Source organism: Symphalangus syndactylus, chromosome 13 (genome assembly GCF_028878055.3).
Source record: "Symphalangus syndactylus isolate Jambi chromosome 13, NHGRI_mSymSyn1-v2.1_pri, whole genome shotgun sequence".
NCBI classification, from domain to species: domain Eukaryota; kingdom Metazoa; phylum Chordata; class Mammalia; order Primates; family Hylobatidae; genus Symphalangus; species Symphalangus syndactylus.
The window spans coordinates 122,980,905-123,001,488 of NC_072435.2; the positions used below are offsets into that span (position 1 = coordinate 122,980,905).

Here is a 20,584-nt window from a genome sequence, read left to right on the forward strand (position 1 = left end):
TTTTTTGGAATTTTTCTTTTTAGCTCATCAGCTATTGTTAGTGTTAGTGTATTTTATGTGTTGCCCAAGAGAATTCTTCTAATGTGGCCCTGGGAAGCCAAAAGATTGGACCCTTCTGCTCTACAGGATCCAGCTCTGAGTGCTATAACCCGATCCATAATTTAAGACCTTTCAGGTGACAGCTAGAAGAGGTTAATATATATTAATATGTAGAATATATTTTATATTAATATATATTTATAAAGATATATTTTTATATTTCTATATCAATGATACATTATATTTTATATGTAATATATGTCATATATTAATATATATTAGATATATCATATATATTTATTATCTATATAATAATGCCACAATACATAATTACATATATGCAGTTGTGTGAAATGGAATATCATGTGATGCCGTTTCCATGGAAACTCTGCAGGATTCAGCTATGAGTGCCATGACCCTGACCTACAACTTGTGATCTTTGAGGTGGCATCTAGCAGAGAGAGCCAACAGGAATTTCTGTAAAAAGCTCAGGGAAACCACTTGTTCTCTCACAGATACAAAGTCATCCAGCCAGCTATTGGGCTGAAATTATCTTTATTTTATTTAATATTCTACCATTGTTGCCATCTGAGCTAAATGTCTTCTTAACATCAGTTACATAACTAGGAAGACAGAAAGGTCCTCAGCCCAACCAAACAGTAAGCACCAATTAATGTGATTCTCACATTTTCGTGTACCTGTGATGGGTCGGGCACTATTTTAGGATAAAGTCGAAAACAAAACAGATAAAGCATTTCTGCCCACATGGAGTTGACAATCAGATGATAAACACATAAGTGGGTTAAGCATGTAACTGATCAGATAGTGATGCATGCTATGGTCAACTCAGCATCCGGGAAGCAAAGTAGGAATTCTTTGTGGAGGGATGAAAGGATAGATAGAGTGGATAGGGCAAGACTCACTGAGAAAGTAGAAGACACTAAAAAAAAAAAAAGAAAATCCCGGAACAAGGTCAGGATGTAAGTCCTGCAATTTCTCAGGGGGCCAGGGGGCATCCCAGGAAGAGGGAAGAGCTCATGCAGAAGCCCTAGGCAGGGAGGCTGTGGGGCACGTTCAAGGAACAACAGTCTGGGAGCAGCACTGCCAGAGCGCAGCGAATGAATGGAGGGAAGGAAGGAGAGAAAGAAAACCGGAGAGAGACAGCCAGATGGTGTAGAGATTTTGTTTTTTATTCTGAATGAGGTGGGAACTAATTAGAGGGCTTTGAAGAGAGTGGCATCATCTAGATCGTAATTTGAAATGCTTATTTCAGCTTCTGTAGGTGGCACAAGAGGAAGCAGGGATTCCAGAGGGGAAGCTGATGTAATGAACTCAGAGAGAGGACAGGGGACCTGGATCAGGGTGGCGGTGGTGAAATGGTGAAGAGTGGCCCATGCTCACATACATTCTCATCATAGAGCCTATGAATGTCCCTGATGGATTGGGCTGGAGGGAGACAGAAAGCAGCACCAAGGATGACCTCAAGATTGAAGACCTGAATACATGGAGAAGGCTGTTGGCAGAATAGATGAAGGCGGTGGTGGAATTGGCAGCTATAATTGCAGGAGGGGTGATGATGTAATGTTTGAGGTGAGTTCAGGATGGAGAATCTAGCTGGGCATGTATGTTCAGGACTCTTCAGAGAATGGGTGACATGTAAAGTCATCAAATACTACAAGCTACCAAAAGGATAAATATGGGACTGGAAGACAAGTCTGAGGACTGAGCATTGACCCAGTCCACAAGCCAGGGATACCAAGAGCAGTCAGTCATGTCGAATGAATGAGAGAAGACTGTCAGTGGGGCAGATGGAAAGCCAGGAACCTGTGACTCTCTAGAAGCCAGGTGTTTCAAGGAAGGCGGAGGGTTCCACCATGTGCAATGCATGTTAAAGGAAGATGAGAACTGAGAGTCGACTTTGGGATCAGAGAACTAATGAGAATAATTTTGTAGAGTGCCAGGGTCCAAACATACCAGCACATGCACATCAAAGCTCAGGGAAGAATTGCAACCTGCCTGAGCTCACACAGTAAGTTAGCAGCACAGGTCAGGGTCAGATACTGGCCCTCAATTTATAGTTTTCTCATCGCCACAAAGAAAATAAGTCACCATTCAGAAGTCCAGAGTCGACCGGACATGGTGGCTCATGCCTGTAATCCCAGCACATTGGGAGGCCGAGGCGGGCGGATCAAAAAAATACAAAAATTCGCAGAGCATGGTGGTGCATGCCTGTAATCCCAGCTACTTGGGACGCCGAGGTGTGAGAATCTCTTGAACCCGGGAGGCAGAGGTTGCAGTGAGCCAAGATCCTCCAGCCTGAACAGCAGAGCGAGAAACTGTCTCAAACAACAACGACAACAAAAAGACGCCCAGAGTATAAGAATGTAAAGCAAATTCATGTCATAGTTGACTCTGAGACCTGCCGAAATAAATTATCTTTACTATTTTTCTGGCAATACTAGCAGTCATGCCAGTCAAGGAAAAGTACTAGAAATGATATCATGCTTATCATCGAATGTCGACATGAATAGCAGTGCCCACAGAATCCCGTTCTATGAGCTAGATATGGGTTTGTAAATGGAATTAAATAATAGGAAGTGAGTTTTTATCATGGTCAGACTGCAAGTCCAAATATTAGATGAACACATTTCCTCCTCAGTAAATGCTGATCACATACCAGCTGCTAAATGCAATTTGTCTGCTGACATATGGTGGGAATTTCTCATGCTCATTAACACAGAGCATATCATCATCATTATCATCATTTATTTCCAGTGACCATGGCTCATTAAGGTTCTCCTGGGAACCTTGAACTGTAGACCCACGGTCAAGGTGCCTGATGAACGGTTTATCTCCCCATCACCCATCCCCGTGAGTGCCCATCTGCAGTGGCATCTGCCCCATGGGCTGAGGGAAAACAAGGCAAGGATTAGATCTGCTTCTGCATAAAGTGTGGATCTTCCTGAGATGGCCTCTGCTGTGCTGAATAACGTGAAAAAAGATGCTTGTAGAACAAACGTGTTTTTCAGGAGGTGAGGAAATCCAAGAGTGAATCCCAAGAGCACTAAGCTTCCAGAGGATGAGATTCAGCAGATGGTCTGACAGATATCACCAATGACAGTATCCAGTGAGAAAGTGTCTGACACCAAGGTCATTCAGAGACTCCCTCACCCTCTGCCCTGGTGTACCTCATATCTGGGAAGAAACCTATTTGCCCAAAAAGCAGCACACACCCATAGATTATCTGTCACTCAAGCAGAGACCCAGAATTAGAGTGCATATTCAGGAAGGAGCTTACTTTCGGAGTAGACATATTCTACTGAATATGAGTAAGGGTGCATATCCTGAAAGGAGCATGTAACAAGGGCATACCTTATATTCAAAAACAGCACATCCAAAGCTTATTATTGGGCTTAATTATCCCAGTAATAGCATAAGCCAAAGGATATATCGTGCTCGAGAAGTAGAAGGTATCTAGGGAGTATTTATGCTTATGAGCCTGGAAGTGAACTCTCCTACTGAATTTTTAATACTCTGGAAATAGCATACTAAATTATACATGCACATGTCGGGCAATGGAAGCGTACTAGAATGTCTCACAACCTGAAAACCACACAAAGCTTCATTAAGCATATAATGGACAGATAAGCGGTGGCATTTTCTCACAGTGAAATAAAACAGCAATGCAAATTAGTGAAATGCAAATATATGCAACATTACGGATGCCTTTTGCAAAATCATGTTGAGTAGTAGAAACCAACACAAAAGGCTATGTGCTGTGTGGTTCCATTTGTATGAGTTCTAAAATAACCAAAACTAACCTATGTTTTCATACATCAAATTAGTAGTTACTTGCAAAAGGGGTTAGTGAATGAAAAGGGGTACAAGGGGGTTTCAGAGGTGCGTTGATTTCTTTTCTTGCTTTTGGTGCTAATGGAATCAAAGTGTCTCCTTGTTGAAAATTAAGCATGTCATACACTTACTGTATGTGTATTCTTCTGTATTTATATTATACACGAGTTTAAACATAAAAGGGTAAAATAAACCTTCAAGGAAACCACACACACACACACACACACACACACACACACACACACACACACATCACAAACAGCAACAAAGGTAACCCATGCTCAGGGAGCATATTCTGCTGAAGGAGTAGCAAACTTCTAGGAAATATGATTATTTACACGCTCAGAAATAAACTATTTTCAATAATGTTTTATGTACTTACATATACACATGTACATATGTAAATATATATATATATATATATATATTTTTTTTTTCTCCTGATGAGTAGCTTGGACATTGGAAAGACATCTATGTGACCAGGAGGTAGATTATCTCTAGAGAACACCTAACACTGGAGAAATAGCACCTGTCAGGAAGTATTTTATGCTGATGCTACCATGTTGAAATTTATACATGGGGAATAATTTATACTCAGGCATAATCCAAGGAGTGTCTTACACATTCAGACCCAGGACAGCATATAGCCACAGAGTATTCCATGACAGCAAAGTAGCTTGGCATGCCCAGGAGAAAGCACAAACCTCAAAGAATTTGATTCTCAAGAGTGGTTTACAACTGGGAGCAGCTTCATGCCCCATAGAGGCCAAGCTCACTGCTTGCAGTAGTCAGCTTCCTGGTAGCAAATCCCTCATCCCCATATGCACGCTTCTTTGCCATGTGACTTTGATGTTGCTCCATCCAGCGGTGGAGTCTATTCCCTAAGTCTTTAGTCTGAGCTGTCCTCTGAGTTGCAACAGAGGTGATATTGTGTAACTTCCAGAGTCTTGGCCTCAAGACCTTGCAGTTTCCGCCTTCATCCTGTTAGGACACAGCGCCAAGAATAAGAAAGAACAAGAACAAGAACAAGAATTAAGAACAAGAACAAGAACAAGAATTAAGAACAAGAACACCACGCATGGAAGCGGGTCCAGCCCACTAGAAGATGAGTGACTGCATGAAGGAGGCTTGGAGTAGCCCTACCAACAGCACTAAAAGTTTGACATGTGAGTAAGAAGGTCTTAGATATCCCAGGCTGCCAACCCTCCACTATCTGCTTGAGTGGCGCATCTGCACCCAGTATAAGAATGACCCATCCAGCCTAAGTACTTGAATCAACCACTCTTTAAAGAATTGTTGTAAGCCACAACATTTTGCTTAGCATTTTTAGCAGAATGTAAACTGAAGCACTCCTGATCAGATTGATGGATCATGTAAATGGATTATGTAGCCTGTGGGAAGAGCTACTTATGGTTTCCTTTAAAGTTGGAGAAGTGGCCTTTAAAATTAGGTCTTGACAAAGATATTAACCATTGACCTTGTATGGCTGCAGGGATGCTCTTTTCTCATCATGCCCCTGCAGCCTGAGGCGTGGTGGCAGCCTCCCACTATTGCTAGGTTCTGAGTGTCTCACCGGCTCTCGGGTGTTCCTTTAGTTCTACCTGCATCTCTCTAAGTCATGCCCATTTCAACATCTTTTTATTTCAACCACCCAAAAAGGGTTGTGTCCAGCTTGGATTGTGACTGGAATTTCTAACTCTTTCCATTTACAATTCTACCCACAAGAGTCTCTGTAGTATCACAACCCTTCCAGAGTGTGCGATGTATAATATCACAATATCTGGAAGCCAGTATGTGTATAAATATAAGAATGACTGTATATATAATTCATATATACTGTGTGTATATATACATATATATGTATAGCATGCATATATAGTATAAATGCTATATTATATATACAGTATGGTATAATAGTATATATACACATGCTATATATATATACACACACATGCTATATATATATATATATACTATTAGTGTGTGCATATATATACTATACCATATATCTACATAGTGCAACATATACATTATTATACTAAATATATATATATATATATATTTAGTAAACCAAACAGGATTGCTGCTCTAACAGCAATAAAGACAGTTTTTCCCCCCAGATGGCACAGGCTTCTGTTTAGTGCTAGTTAACATTTGAAATAATAATTAGCAAAACATGAATAATCATTTCATTCATGAGGACAGAGTCTTGTCCCATGATGGGAATGTCAGGCTGTGCATCGCCACCTCATTAACTCCAGGGTGACCAGCCCGCACCTCAGAAAGCAAGATGCATCCAGCAAGAGTCACACCCCCACGGAAGGCGTGTTGCTAATGTGAAATGTGCAGATCGTGAGGCTCCATTAATCAGTGGGTCAGAGTCACGGCACAGCAGGTTCAATGCCCCACAGCTCATCCTCAGTCACAGTCTAAGGAGCTCTGCACATGAGGGAGCGCAATGGCAATGACAGAGCATTGTTGCCTGCTTCCCCCAACACTGCCTACCGCAGTGCTTTATCTCTGCACATGGCCCTCAATCCTGCTCTGGGCTGAGCCCTCTTTTGTGAAAATGAACAGCAAAGGTTTCTCACCTCCCGGAGAAGAAGAGAGTGAGAGATTCATAAGGCCTATGTGAGGATGCGGAGTGTGGGCTCCTTCCCTGCATCACGCTGCCCTCGACAACCAATAAAAAAGGTGCTATGGCTCTCAGGGCAAAGAAGTGCAGAGGTCTAATGAACGATTTGGGAAGAAAAAATGTCTCCAAGCTGTGGTTCTTAATCTGGTGCAATCTTCTTCCCCCAGGGGGCATTTGACAATTTCAGTGGTATTTTTCTTTGTCCCAGGTGGAGGCAGGACATCTAGTGGGTTGAAGGCAGCAAGATACTAAACGTGCTACATTGCACAGAGCAGCCCCCACAACAAAGAATCATCCACTCCAAATGTCAACAGTGCTGAGCTGAGAAACTTCTCTGAAGAAGAATAGAGAGAAACCAGGAAAGAGCAACTTAATTGGGAGCATCACACCTGTCCAGTCCCCACCATGGACTCTCCTGGGACTCCAGCAAGTGCTGTGAATCTCTCCCCTAGAATCCACCACCATCATCCCATTCATTGACTTGGTGGGTCTACTCATATTCCTAAACAGGATAATTGTACTTTTACTCTCCTGCTCAATGTCACAATGACCCTCACCCCTGCTGTCTGAAGGGCTCAACCCCAGAGTAAGACATCTCCTGTTGCTTCAAAGCTCCCAGCTTTGTTTCTCGTTGCTTCCCTGCAGTAGTCATTGGTTTGTGCTTGTACTGTTCTCTGACCATACTCACTCCAGACTCAGTGCCATGCTGATGCTCTTCTTCTGCCAAGATTAGAGCCTTTCCTCTCCTATGACTGTCTGGCACAGCCCTACTTAGTCCTCAACTTCTGCATGAAGCCTTTTCTGACTACTTCAACCCATGATCAATCCACTTCTCTCTCCCCTCATTCCTATTAAGTCATGCATGCCACAACCAAGCTGAAGTCCAGGATTTGTAAGTCTAATGCCTCCTGGGGAAGCTGTACACCCACAGCAATGGGGATGAGAACATAGGAAGTTGAAGAGGTGAGGCCACATGAGGGAATGAGGGCCTGTGATATCTACTGTTTTATGATGACTAGTGGCAACACACAGTGGGCCACTGGCCAGAGTACTTGGCGCCAACACCTTCTGCAGACTGGCTTCAAGGGGAAATCATGTCACGAGGAGTAAGCCATGGGGGAAAATAAGGTGGCTTTTTTCCATTGGCTACTCCCCATTGGTTGAGTTTACTCATAAGACGTCACCCCTGCACAGTTTCTAGTTGCAACAACCCACTTATTTTTCTGCTTCTGAGGATGCCTGATTATACTCCAGACTCTCCAGGTGGTGTGGAGTTGTATCCAAGTTCAGTAATGTCAGCAGGCATCTGGCGATCTGGCTGGTTGGTTTGCATGTGCAATGACAGCCCAGGGCATTGACCATATTAGCTTTTAGAAGCCACTGTCCAGAAAGCACGTGATTGCCCCAGCGATCTGAAGGCATCCACAAATTGTACCAGATACTATAGATATTTGGGGGAAACACATTCCCCTCTGCATGGGGTTTATCTTAATAAGGAGGTGCTCTGGCTCACCACACTCATAAAATGTACTTAACCTGTGCAAAACCCTAGGAGTTGGTAATATGACTTTCCCTATTTTATTGGTGAGATTACAGGGACTCAGACATAGGGTTTTTACATGGTGAGTCAGCTAAGCTCTGCTCAAATGAGGATTTAGACTAAGGTGCTTCTGGCTCCTGAGCCCTCCCTCCTAACTCCTCACTGTCTCTCACGCATGAATCTTGGTGCTGTTCTGCTTTAGTAGTTTAGGATGGATTCATCAGAATGGAATTACTGAGTTTTTGTGCCTGTGTACATAACATTTTTTTTTTTTGAGACGGAGTCTCGCTCTGTCACCATGCTGGAGTGCAGTGGCGTGATCTCGGCTCAAACTGCAACCTTCGCCTCCCGGGTTCAAGCGATTCTCCTGCCTCAGTCTCCGAGTAGCTGGGATTACAGGTGCATGCCACCACACCCTACTACTAAACATTTTTGTATTTTCAGTAGAGACAGGGTTTCACCATGTTGACCAGGATGGTCTTGACCACTTGACCTTGTGATCTGCCCACCTTGGCCTCCCAAAGTGCTGGAATTACAGGTATAAGCCACCACGCCCACCCACATAACATTTGTATAGGTACCACTGCACACACTGATACGACAATTTACATCATCTAACAATGTTTTATTTGCTTTCTGTATGTGTGTGTGCACTTGTGTGTGTGTGTGTGTGTGTATGTGTGTTTTCTTGTTTGTTTTATATGACAACTAATTTTCTCAGCTCTGGCAGATGTCTCCTCTCTGGGATATAAGGTGAAGGTCCAGGGGACAGGTGAGACCGTCCTAACCCAGGTGGTGATGCATTTCCTCCAGTAGGGCAGGGTCCCCGTCTGACACACTCTCCCCTCCTTCCTTTGCATTTATCCAGTTCCTGGCACACAGATAAAATTCAATAAATATTTTCCGAATAAAACAGCTGATTCTAACAGATAATCATGGAGGTGACTTCTGTGGGCAAAATGCTTTTTTTCCTGGAAGTATTTCCAGAAAAGTCCTATGCAGCAAGCCAGAACCCCTCCTTTGGAACTGCGTAAGTCAGTCCAGTGGGGCATGATTCTTATAAAGGGGTGGTTTCAAGTTTATCATTCTGAACGTTACAGGGAAGTGAATTTAACTAGAAAGTTGCACACAACCCTGAAGCCTAAATGAAGATGTCAAATCTAGGGAAATAATCTAATCGCAATACAGCATCCGAATCTTTTGGAGATGTCAAATTACTGCCCAAGCCCTCTCAAAGCTCTTACAAATATAACTTTATACTTTTTGGAAAAGTCAAACAGAATTATATGTAGACAAAACTTTAGTTATATATTTGAAAGCTCTATTCCTACTATGAAATTAGAAACTTAAGAAGACCAGAGTGGCTGTTCAGTAAAGGAGCTGGCTAGCAATCACTTAATAAGATGATTAAACTCTACTTCTTGGTCACACTTGCTTCTGGGCAAATGGAGTAGACAGGTATGAAATAACAAGACTAGAATCTTTTATTTGAATATTCCAGATACCAATGAAAAAAATTAATTAAAAACCAACTTACAATGTAGATCAAGTGGATTTGCATACCAATCCAAGGAAAAAACCCTAGTTGTAAATGGCATGCTTAACCACGTGTAAAGAAATGCACAATCAGAAAAGTAATTCAGGATGAAAAAAGTCCGACTTCTGTATCAATGCACAGATATGGATAAATGGCAAAGTTTTCTTCAAAACAGAGCCTTATTTTCGCTCATTGTTCTGTGCAGTTCTCAGCGAAGGAGAGGCAGATTCCCTGATATTTTTCTGGAACCACTCACCTAGCAGAGAAAACATTGCTTGCTGGAGTAATGTTCATCAGTGGCTACTCTTTGAAAAGCCAGTGTTGATGCTGCAGCTGCCACAGAAAACCAGGCAGATGCGGTCTCAGCTCTCAGGGCTTCACACTCTGCATAAGATGCAGAAGTAAATAGGAATTCATTAAACTGAGCAAAAAGCAATATGATGGTGAGAGCAAGGTGTGTAGGAGGACAAGGAAGCAGCACTAGCTCTGAATCATGAACTCTGCTCCACTGTTGGCGGGCATCAGAACCTCAGGCAGGTGTCTTCACTTCTCCATGACTCAGTTTCTCTGCCACAAAATGAGATGCACCAAATTTTCTACCTCATAGGAGGGGTGTGAAAGTTAAGTGAATCAATTATTTGAAATGTGCTTAAAATAGCAGCAAAGATAATCTATTGTATTAGTCAGGGAATCTAAACCTTATTATTCACAACCTCAAGATTGCAATGGCTCGATACAATAAAACTTGTTTTGGTTTGTTTGTGTCTCATTCACCCGTTAGTCTACTTTTACTATTCCTAGTCTAAGGGTTTTGGGGAGTGCTGCTTTCTTCCTGGTTCCGGGTAGGTAAGAAAACTCCTTCCACCCACCAGCCATAGATAAGAGAAGAGGACAAGGAGGTAAAGCATGGGGTGGGGGTGGCCCCATGGAAAGTTTTAGGACCTAAGCCCAGAAATAGCAGGCATCACTCACACCATTGTCCACTGGCTAGAACGCAGTCACATGACCATACCTAGCCACAAAGGAGGCTGGGAAATGAAGTTCATCTGTGTGGACAGAAGAATGAAATGGGTTTGGTTTGTGAACATACAGCATCACTGCAAAGGCTCTCCATAGAAAAGAGCTATTGATGCTTTATATCGAATATCACATCCATTGTTATTGTTATAGAATATATGTATCACATAAGTACACATGAATATATATATATATATAGTCACAGGCCCATATATCTATATCTGAAATACACAAACACACACACATATATATTATATATATATACACACACACACACACACAACTGACCATTGCACTACATGGGTCTGAACTGCATGGGTCTTCTCAGATGTGGATTTTCTTCTGTCTCTGCAACTCCTGAATAGTAAGACCAACTCCTCCTCTTCCTCCTCCCCCTCAGTCTACTCAATATGAAGTCGATAAAGATGACCTTTCTGATGATCCACTTCCACTTACTGCATAGAAAACATATTTTTAGCCAGGTGCGGTGGCTCACATCTGTAATCCCAGCACTTTGGGAGGCCCAGGTGGGCGGATCACAAGGTCAGGAGATCAAGACCATCCTGGCCAACAAGGTGAAACCCCGTCTTTACTAAAAATAGAAAAATTAGCTGGGTATGGGGGCGTGTGCCTGTAGTCCCAGCTACTCGGGAGGCTGAGGCAGGAGAACAGCTTAACCAGGGAGTACGAGATTGTAGTGAGCTGAAATCATGCCACTGTACTCCAGCCTGGGTGACAAGAGCGAGACTCCACCTAAAAAAAAAAAAAAAAAAAGGAAGAAAGAAAACATATTTTCTCCTTCTTATGATTTTCTTAATAACTCTTTCTTTTCTCTAGGTTACTTTAAGAATGAAATTTATCAAGGCCAGGCACAGTGGCTCATGCCTGTAATCCCAGCAGTTTGGGAGGCTGAGGCAGGCAGATCACTTGAGGCCAGGAATTCAAAAGCAGCCAAGCCAACATGGCAAAACCCTCCACTAAAGATACAAATATTAGCCAGGGGTGATGGTGCATGCTTGTAATCTCAGCTGCTCAGGAGACTGAGGTGGGATAATTGTGTGAACCCATGAGGCGGAGGTTGCAGTGAGCTAAGATCATGCCACTGCACTCCAGCCTGGGCAACAGAGCAAGACCCTGTCTCAAAATATATATATATATATGTATATGTATGTATATGTATATGTATGTGTATATATATATGTATATGTATTATCTATATAATATATATGTACATGTATTATATATTATATATGAATATGTATTATATATAATATATATGTATATGTATTATATATATAATATATATGTATATGTATTATATATATAATATATATGTATATGTATTATATATATAATATATATGTATATGTATTATATATATAATATATGTATATGTATTATATATAATATATATGTATATGTATTATATATATATATATAATATATATAGCATTCAAAGTACGTGTTAACAGACTTTTGATGTTATCCTTAAGGCTTCTGGTGAACAGTAGGCTATCAGTAGTTAAGTCTAGGGGGAGTCCAAAGTTTTATACAAATTTTTGACTGGGTAGGGGTCAGTCCCCTAACCTTCACGTTGGTCAAGGGTACATGCACACACACACACACACACACACACATACACACCACATGACTCAAGCATGGATAGCAGGAAGGGTTCCAGGACAGATGGACTTGTCTAAGAGGACACATGATTAATGAAAAGGCCTTAGGTGAGGGGGTATGGGGAGCATACCTTCTTGTTAAAGGGACGTCTGTGAGAAGACCCAGAGGAAAGAGGAAAAAGTCACTTGTGGGAAGGACTGAGAAAACTTCAGTCTGGCTGGAAAGAAAAGTCAGGGAGCAAGAAGGAGATTATAGAGACAGATCATGAAAAGATTTTACCTTCAACTCTTGGAGATGGGTGAGGTGGCTGCAGGGAGGATACAGGGAGATACATGATCAGATTGAGCTCTAAGTTGCCCTGCATGTCCCCTGGTGGAGAGTGGGGCAGTGGTGGTGGGACCAAGGGAAAATCCCAGAGTCAGGGGGCTCCTGGAGTTCAAGTGAGGGAGGACGGAGGCCATCATGGAGACGCGGCAGTGGAGATAGGCAGGAAGGGGTGGGCTTGGTGTAGGTCTGAGATACAGACTCAGTGGGACTTGAGCGTTGGACGTGGGTCAGGATTGAGAGTGAGGAGGGACCCTGGCTGTGTGCATAGCAGGTCTGGGAGGGAAGGTGGTGCAATCTTGACCTCCAGGTATGGTGGGATATGCAAGGGCAACATGATGTTGGCTGCTGGGCCCGGAGGCCTGGGGTCCAGCTGCAGGGTTGGGCGTAGGTGGGGTCAGAGACCCTGGGAAGTGGTGGCAGCACGTGGGATTAGAACCTGGGAGCCCATGACAGCTGAGCTTTACGAAGAGGCCCTTTCATGTCACACTCTGCTCCAAGGGTTTTCCTGAAGTAACTCACTTGATCCTCACCACGTCCAGATGAGGCAAGCACCATTATCAGCTCCAATTCACAGGCAAAAATGTGCAGTGGAGGATGCAGAGCCAGAACTCAGCAGCCCAGCTCCAACACCCATGTCCTGGATGATGCGGCAGAAGGAGGGTTTGTGAGCAGAAGGGAGATCTGGGGAAGCCCCAGGGAACCCATTGATCTGTGTCTTGTGGGGAGGACGGGAGTTGAGACCACAGAAGCGTGACCTGGACCATGAAAGGAAATCAGGACAGTGGGGTCTCAAAGCCACAGGAAGTCAGGCTTCCAGGGGAGGTGTGGTGGCCGGCAGGGATGCTGCTGAGGGACCAGGTGAGATGCATGTGGGACTTGGGGACCAGGCAGTACTTGGCTGCCTGTTAACACCAGCTGGCCTTAGAGACTGATGGGGCCAGAGAATGTGGTAGAGGAGGAATGAGAGGGGTGAGGATGTGAAGGGGCAAGTATAGAGGCTCTTTTTTGAGCCTGGGATATTAGTGGGGAGGTAGGGGCACTGGCCGCTGGGGGAAAGTCCTAAATTGGGGCTGGATCTCCTGCAGGCAGGACCCAGAGAGATTGGCGCCGTCCATGCGGGGAGCCCCATCCTTGGCCCTTGGCCCTGACTGCTGAGTTGGAAATCTATGTGACTGATTCCACAGGTCTGACTGCTCCCACCCAGCAGGGTCATGCCAGTAAACTGAGGTTCTTCTGTGATGCTTGCCTCCCAGAGCTCAGAGTGGACTATGGCTCAGGTCTCAGGACCAGCAGCACCCTCAGCACTGGGCTAAGGACACGGTGTTCAGACAGATCTGGACAGATCACAGTGAACATTAAGGAACTATCCTCCTGGCATCTGGTCTTCCCTGGATTCTTAGTGGCTTATTTGTTCTCTGTGATTTTTATCAGTCACAGAAGTAAGAGGAAAGCACAAATGACGGGAAAAAGGAATCAGCCCATAAGGGAATGGCCCAGGTTTCAGCAACTTACTCGGGAGATGGCTGGCTCACCACTCCCCAACACCCACCTCATTCTCTCTGCTCCTGCATCCACTTTAATGCATAATTTATGGATGCAATTAATAGAAGCCAATCAAGCGAGGTATGCATGCAGTGCTGTGTTCAACAACAGATGTTTCTAGGGGTGATTATGTTAGAACAATAATACACACACACAGAGACACACAGACACACAGACACACAGACACACACACACACACACACACAGTGCCTGGTCATCAGTACTGTGTTATGAGTGGTAACAAGACTGATGGTTTCACCAATAAAACTTCCAGAGCAGGAGACTTGGAGAAAGGAGCTTAGTGGCTACTGTTGGTGCCAATTATCTTCTTACCGTAGCATAAGCCATTCTCATGCTTTGTGCTTCAGTTTTTGTTTGCTCCCAAGATGGTGACATCTTAGGAAATTGTTCTGGGAGAAGAGAGGCACTTTTCAGGCCATTGTAAGAGGCTTCAAGTTCTGCTCGGCTGTAGGATGGGGATTCACTCCCTGACTGAATTCCAGCTGCTCAGACATTACAGTGCAGCTCAGTGAGCTGCCGTGTTCTTCCAATCCTCCTGCAGAGTCGCAGGTTTACTCCCGGGTAAGAGAGGTGGGTCTGAGTCCTCCCACACCACAGCCTCTGCAATAGGATGCTGTGCATATGTCTATGTCACCCAGCCCTTTGGCTTCCTTATCAATAACAGCAACTCTTGCTAGAGACCGTTGTGAAAGGTACAGGGATTCACGCAGGTGAGGCATTAGGCAGAGCACCCAGCCTGAAGCATGGTCAGCTGTATCACTGTCATCATTTTGGGGAAGCTTCTTATAGCCACTCCCTGAGTTCCCACTAGCAAGGGGAGGCAAGACCCCAACATTTTCATCCCTGATTACACTGGCTGGAGACAGCAAGCAGAGTTCCGGCTCAGACCTCAAATTCATAAAAGACGCCAGCAGGGGGTGCTTCTGGTCCTGCACCACATTTACACTTTTGATGTTGTCTCCTAGGGCGCCTACAAGTCCACTAACAGTCATGCTGGGGCCCAGCACTGTGGCTCACATCTGTAATCCCAGCACTTCGGGAGGCCAAGGCAGGCAGTGGATGACCTAAGCCCAAGAGTTCGAGACCAGCCTGGGCAACATAGCGAGACCCCATCTCTACAAAAAAAATCACAAAAACTAGCCGGGCATGATGGTTCAGGCCTGTGGTCCTAGCTACTTGGGAGGGTGAGGTGGGAGGATCGCTCGAGCCCGGGAGGTTGAGGCTACACTGAGCCGAGATCCCATCACTGCACCCCAGCCTGGGTGACAAACCGAGACCCTATTTCAAAAAAACAAAACAAAACAAGGGTCATGCAGAAAAGGCTGCTCAAAAACACCTTCCCCGCCACTCTACGTGTGACCATCACAGGATCGAATCTCCCGTTGAGATTAATATTCTCAACGCATCTCAACATCGGAACGTTTGCACTTTGAAAGCATTCATTTGTTCATTGTGAGCAGCTAATACACATCACATATTTTGACATCTGATTTTGGCAATTCTTTACTTATTTGAAGGGGACCCTGAATAAAAATACAGAACAATAAACTAACGAAAACACTATTTCTGATGCCTGGTCCTCTCGTTACCACCAGGAAGCTCTGCCAGGACACTGCCGGGAGGGGTGCCTAGGAAAGAAGAGCAGAGGGGCCAGTGAGGTCCTGCCACGCCCTGCTGAGTTCTACGTGCTTGCGCGCATCTTCCTCCGAAGAGCTTCCACTGATTTAATTGGATATGGGGATGGAGAGAGGAAACAGAAACAGGGAAAGAAGTGAAAAAGGAAGGACGGGGCGCGCGCGCAGGTGCATCCCCAGGTGCGCGCCACGCCCCTGCAGGATCCGGCGGCACCGCGGTGCGTTCCCAGCCGCCGGCGCTAGAGGGCGTGTCTGCGTAAGACTCGCGGCTCCGGCCCAGCCCTCCACGAGAGGCCGACAGGGGGCGCTCTGCACAGGGACCGGCGGGAGCCGAACTTGCGTGAGAGGCGCGGGGCCACCTGTGCAGGTGTAGGTGGTCGCTCTACCAACCCCTAGGCACTAGGCAGGGCTGGAGGGAGGATTGCCCTGTGCACAAGTGGAAGACATTTCACCTCTTACAAATCCCGAGGGCATTTTTGCTTAAGGGAGTTTGGGAGACAGTGTTGCAAAGGGTCCAGTAATCGTTGCAAAATCATTTCTCAGAATGTCTTAGAATCCCTGAATTTGAATCTCAGCTCTGCCCTTCACTGTGCAATCGTGGACAAGGGAATTCACGCTCTGAACCTCAGTTCCCTCCACCCCTAAAACGGGGATAATGAGCGCGCCTAAGTCATAGGGTTGGAGTGAGGATTAAATGAGATTCTGCCATAGGGTTGGAGGTAGCACACAGAGCAAGGTATCTGCTACATGATAAGTCCTCAACTTTTAGCTGCCTACTCATTATTATTAATATTACTATATTTTTATGACTATGACTATATGATTACTATTACTACTTTTACTATATTATTGTGTTGATACTTCAGGCTGTTTGGCCATTCTAGATGCTTAGCTGAAAAGAAAAGCTTTTTCTACTTAGAAGAGCAGTTCCCAAACTTTTTGGTCTCACGACCCCTTTACATTCTTAAAAGTTACTCAACAATCCAAAATTCTTCTATTTATGTGGAATTTACACCCTATGCCATTGAATTTAACCCCATTCATGCCCATCTGGTTAAAATGTTTTTTTTTGTGAACAGAATATTCAGATAAACATTCAAGATTCCTGGCTGTTTTTCTGTTTCCTACATGAAAGAAAAAGAAAAGGCAACTTTCTCATAGGATATTCTCAAAAGGCTGTGTGGCCCCAAGAGCCCTGGGCGGGAAGGCAGGAGGCCTAGGCTGAGATTCTGACTCTGTCCTTGTCTCCTGTGTGGCCTTAAGCAAGGTGCTTGCCTCTCTGAGTCTTGGATGTGCCATGTTCTGAGGCACATCCAGCTGTGATAAGGCAGGTGCCTGGTTCTTTGTCATCTATTAGAAGAGTTTGTCATTCACACTGATGCATGGATCTGAAGGAAGGAGACCCCCCCCCACATGACTTGCCAACCCAAAATCACCCCCAAAGGAGGATATGAATTCACGAAGTTCAGGTTTGACTCTGGGCTCAGCCATTACCAAATGCATGACCTTGGGAAAGTCAGTCTTCATTCCTGCCCCAGGGTTCAGCGTAACTTGACAGGTAGTGGGGTGATATGATGACCTTTGAACTTGTACTTTCAGCTGGAATTTCAGACTGAACACTGTGGGGTTAGAGGTGGCCAGAGGCATCTGTCAGCTGGACCTTGAGTCGAGGCCTTTTCTGGTCACCAGGTGTCGTGCTCTGACACTTAAGTCTTGTGGAGTACGCTGCACCGTATTGTTTGTTCCCAGGCTATAGTCAGCAGGAAGATGCCTCCTTCCTTCCCTGGGACCCCTTCTAGGCTGAGCAAGGCCGCAGTACCTCCTGGAAGGGCACTTGGTAACCTGTGACTTAGTCCACATCCTAACTCGACCTCTTGAGCTGTGCGATGTTTATCTAACGGCCTAACCTCTCAGCCTGTCTTTCGTCAACTGCAAAATGAGGATGTTAAGTCTTCAAATTAAGGTGAGGAGCATCATTCATGAACCGTCCACCACACTCCCTTGCTGTGCCAGTGCTTGAGGGGAAATATCTCACTGAGGCTTCTCAGTAGTATTTATGAGTGAGGTGCTTTGATTTGTTCTATTTTACAGATGCAGAAACCGGGGCGCCGAGAGGTTAAATCACTCATCTGGAGACACACAGCCAGGGAGGATAGTAAGCAGCCAGGATTCAAGCCCACATCCATAGGACCTGAGGCTACAGTGTGCCATCCCTCACCTGCTCCCCACTGTGCTTCGTAACACCAGCTGCAGAGGACAGTGGGGCCAGAGGTGGTGGTGGATGAGAAGTGACCAGGATGAGGATGTGAAAAAGGCAAATATTCACTTGCCTCTCTTGTGACATATTCACATACCGTAGAAAGCTATTTCTCCATCTCTAGCTCTTCAGAGAACTTTCTGTGGAATTTTAATGCATGTCCTTGAAAAAGTGCAGGCAGCTGAAACGCATGACAGTTGAAGCTCTTGGATCTCATTGTCAGACTGTGCATTTTCTAACCGTGAAGGGCTTTCTTGGTTTAGAGACTATTAGTTCAGACTCTAAGTAGTCCATTTATTTTATTTTGTTCAGAAAATTGTAATGCATCTCCTAAATCTCCTCTTCTGAGGCTTAAAAATAACCTACCTTAGCAGCAGATATCAATTCCTTTAAATCAGTTGCTGCTTGATCATCCAGGTTGTCTGTTTTCCAGATTCACTTTACGTATCCTAGTCCAAGTCACCCCTCTCTGCCCCCCACAGTGTTACCATCAAGAAGGGGGCCAGGTGAGGGTGTCAGACTTCCCTGGCTGTAGAAAGGGATCAGATCTGTCATTCTCTATCATGTGTGACTTGGCCTATGCTTGTTGATGTGGCTTTACTAGGTTCATTGAGATTGTTTATTTCTTCTTTTAATTTTTGAGCTTATTATGAATGGTTTTAGACTTTCCCGAATATCTACATTTTTATCCAGTCTGTTAACATTTTCTGATCTTCTTCACTCTTTTGAGATAATTTTAAGGAATTTTTGTCTTTGTCCTGATGAACCTGTAGGACAGAACTTTTGCTATTTTCTAGTGACAATATTGCTTTTTGAATATCAGCCTTAAACACACATTGACCCATAAACACACCTTGAATCCAATCAGTGGGTTTCTCTCTTTCTAGTTATTTTTTGAGTAGCTCTATCTTTAGGAAGAAAATAAAAGAAAAGAAAAAGCAAGGAGGGAAGAAAGGAAGGAAGGAAGAAAAGAAGGAAGGAAGGAAGAGGGGAAAGAGAAAGAGAAAGAAAAGAAATAAGCCAACAAATTCTTATGGTTTGCTGCCAAATTCAGTGTTTCTGAGGTTTTGAAGACCTGGGGTGACTTCGGGTATTTTTAGACTTTTAAAATCAATTCATAATTTTCATGGATTTTGTTATTCTTCCATTCGGGAAGAACAAAAAACTTTTGATGACTTCATTTCCCCTCTTGACATCCTGCTGGCTTATTATGAAAACAAACAAGGCAATACCATCATGTCCCTGTGAAACCCAGCATGACCTGGGCCTTGCTTAAATCTTCAGACACCACCACAGCCTTGGTCACCTCCAGAAGGAGCTGAGGTGAAGACGCCGGCAGCCGGCAGGCCCTCCACGGGGCCACAGGCCGTTGCAGCTCCACCCCTGGTTGCCAGTGTCCTGCTCAGGCAGAACACTTGCTGTGGAATCCTGTGTGTTGTTCTATTTCAAACACAAACAGGTGCCTGGCAACCGTCAGGGAGGCTTGGAGAGGAGAGATCCATCCCTTCCATGGCCAAGGCACATGCAGAAATGAAAATATTTTAATGGCACTCAGGAAAATGGATGAGACTCAAGCTGGAAGCAACCACGCTTTAGGATTTAGCCATCTAAGGCTCAAGTGGCCTAACGGGAAAACGGCACCCAAAGTTAAGCCATGGCTGCTGCCTACCCTGTGCACGTGTTATCGAGCCAAAGGGGATCACTGCCCAGTGCACTAGAGGCCAATACCAAGACACTTTTTTTTTAGAAAATATAAAAGCTTTTTATTGTACATCAACCAACAAGGAGACAGAAGTACAGCTCAAATCTGTCTTCCTGTGCTGGCTTTAAGGCAGTAATTTTATTAGAAAAGGTTTAGGGGTGGATTCTGGGATTAGTAGGTAATTGGTAGAAGGAAAAGGGAGGTCTGGAAAGTCCTCAGCCTCACACAGTTATCTCTTCATACCTCCTCATGGGTCTCATGTGCAAATTCGGGGGAAGTTAGTATGAAACATGGGGTCGAAATTCAGGCTGTGACATCAGCAAGCCTGTTCTGTGCAGACTTTATTTGGCCACATTGGTTCCAACCAATTTCAGCCAGTTCTTTTTATCTCATAAGCAGAGGGAGTTTCAACATCTCCACACGTTGTTTCTTTTTTGTCTGTCATCTTATAAACTCAAGAATTGCAGTGAGTTACTAGTTTCTTTAACTCTGGGGCATGACGTCACGTGGGTTGTGCCAAGGCTTCTTGGGCAGGATGCTCTGTAGCTGAGATCACACATGGCGACATCCTGGTGTCATTCTTCTTTCTCTCTTCGATTGAAATTGTTTTCCTGTGGCCCCAAGAGCCTACAAAGTTCGCAGGAATCTTATGAGAACATGCCCCACTGTCTCATAGGACTAAGCCTTTGCCTGAGTAATGGACATGCTTGTTTGTGTATCTCTTGCCTCATATTCCAAAGTTCGTTCTTGAGTGGCATGTGAGCCCCACGTAATCCTATGAAACAGGAAGTGTTGGCCTCATTGGATCCGATTTTCAGAGGAGACCCAAAGAATTTAACTGACTTACCAGAGGCCATC

At 44.5% G+C, this 20,584-nt stretch overlaps 1 long non-coding RNA gene across 1 annotated transcript; it reads right to left on the reverse strand.

The window, feature by feature from the left end:
- Positions 1 to 8,670: 8,670 nt before the first annotated feature.
- On the reverse strand, positions 8,671 to 19,398 carry LOC129460079 (uncharacterized). Its single transcript, XR_008650157.1, has 4 exons — positions 19,257 to 19,398; positions 18,391 to 18,791; positions 9,860 to 9,987; positions 8,671 to 8,937 (listed from the first exon to the last, which is right to left on the reverse strand). It is a non-coding gene; the product is annotated as an uncharacterized lncRNA (long non-coding RNA).
- Positions 19,399 to 20,584: the final 1,186 nt, after the last annotated feature.